Genomic DNA, 2472 nt, shown 5'->3' on the forward strand with positions numbered 1-2472 from the left:
GTTTATGAACCCCTACACACTAGTGTGCTTAAATGGCCTCATGCTTTTTCATCTACTTGTATGTTTTATAAACTAAACTAAACCCAACACAGTGACAGTCCTATGTATTTTATAAATCAATATATCCTCATGCTTCTGTATAGTTATGTTAAAAGCAGTCACCCTGGTGCCTTTACAAGGAGGTTCTACTTGAGTATTTAGGTCCTCTCAAAAGGCCTGCTTACCATCACATTTTATCTGTTCTATGATTTCCTCTCCAACTGCTTACAGGTACCAGAACATTCTCATATACATGGATAATAGTCCTGCGTACATGGTAGAGATTTTGTTTGGTTGTTTCTTTTTTTTTTTTTTTAAAGGGGAAACCTGAAACATTGAGAAAACATAAAGAGATGATACCTATTATACATTAATTAATACATCCTTTCAGAACTAAGGAGAAATTTTGAACAGCAGATACACTCTTTAAAATGTCAAAAGAAGGGCTGGTGAAATGGCTCAGTGGTTAAGAACACTTACGGCTCTTCCGGAGGTCATAAGTTCAAATCCCAGCAACCACATGGTGGCTCACAACCATCCATAATGAAAAACAAATTAAAAAAAAAACCCTATAGGCCACAGCTAATGCTCAGGTCAGCTGAGTGGGAGAATTGGGCCTTTGGGGTCACTCACAATAATCAGCGATAATTTGAAATAACCTGGTAGTAGAAGTTATGGCAAAGACCTTTCAGAAAATTTGTCTTGATTTATAATTTGGTAAATGTAATAGTACTAGAAACCTACAATATACTATTAGTATAAAATAAAAAAAATATTCTTTAAAACAAAAACAAAAAAAACCTATGGGCCAGAGCGAGCAGGGCCCAAGCAAGAGGGAGAAGAGAAGGGGGAAAAATGTCAGAAGAATAATGTCACTCTATGATGAAAAATGAAAGGTTTGTATGCTATTATTATTACTATTATTATTCTGATTTTTTTGAGACAGGGTTTCTCTATCCAGCCTCACTTTTTATAGATAGGAACTCACTCACCAGGCTGGCTTCAAACTCACAGAGATTCACCTGTTTCTGCTTCCTGAGTGCTGGGATTAAAGGCATTCACCACCAGACCCAGTCGGCTTAATTTTTATTTATGCGTATGTATGCACCCCTGTGTGAGTTTATTGTGCCCCATGTGTGTGCCTACTGCCCATCGAGGTACAATAAGGGAGTCCAGAACGGAGCCTGAGTCCTCATGAAGATCAGGAAGTAGTTAACTGCGGAGCCATCCCTCCAACCTCTTTATGTGTTTTTTTAAAATTTTGTTTGAGAGTTGAAACCTCAAAAAGTAAATGCCATCTAACATGATGCTCTCCTTCTGCAGCTGAGACATTAAAAAAAAAATGTATGTACAAAAGGAAGTTAAGCAGGCCTCAAAGAAGGAAGACTTGTATACCACTGGTCAGAATCTAAAATGCCAATGTTAGCAGAGTGTGAGACAATAGCGTGTATATTGTATTTGACTGCATTAAATTGATTATATTGTAGGGATACAGATAAATCACAGTGACATTTTCAAAGTTTTCATGCAATCTACAAGTTGGGAATAAAATAGGAACAAGAAAATACACAGATTTAAAAGACAAAAATAGGTTAACATGTCTTACCCAGGGTCTCACTATGTGGTCCCGGCTGCCAAGTAATTCTCTATATAGACCACACTGGTCTCTCACACAAAACAATCCACCTTGCCTCTGCCTCCTGAGTGCTGGGATAAAAGACATACACCATCATGCCATCATGCCCAACAAACATTCTTTTAAATTTAATTGATCTGAATAGATCAATTAGAAGACAGACATTGTCAGAATAGATCAAAAGCTCACTTCAACATTTATTAATTTAAAATATTTAGTTAGAACAACACAGGAAACAATAAGCCAAGAAGTAGAAAAACAAACAAACAAACCCAAAATAATGAAGTGTTTATCAACTGATGGCTAAAGAAAATATGGTCCACATACACCATAGCATAGTATTCAGCCATTAAGAAACAAACCAGACCCCCTACATATTTGGAGCAGCTGTGCAGCTTGGTCTTCATGTGGGTCCCCTAACAAATAGAGTAGGTACTACCTCTGACTCTGTTGCCTGCCACTGGATCTCCTTCCCCTACCTGGACTGCCTGGTTGGGCCTCAGTGGGAGAGGGTGTGCTTAGTCCTACTGGGACTTGATGTCACAGGGTGGGGTGGTACCCCAGGGGTACTTCAGAGAAGAGGAGGGGGCAATAGGAGGAGGGACTTGATGTTTAGTAAACTTCAGTTTGACCTCCGGTGTCAGGTTCAAGGGAAAGCAAAGGTAAGGCACATCTGCAGACACATCTGCAGGGCTGCAGCAACCAACAAACACACACTTTGTCACTAAATACAAAAAAACCAGTAATGAAAAACATGACAACTGTAAAGTATCATACTTTGTTCTGTGAAATAATAC

The sequence above is a fragment of the Mus caroli genome, unplaced genomic scaffold, assembly GCF_978045245.1.
Source record: "Mus caroli unplaced genomic scaffold, Mus_caroli_1 scaffold_5, whole genome shotgun sequence".
NCBI classification, from domain to species: Eukaryota; Metazoa; Chordata; class Mammalia; order Rodentia; family Muridae; genus Mus; species Mus caroli.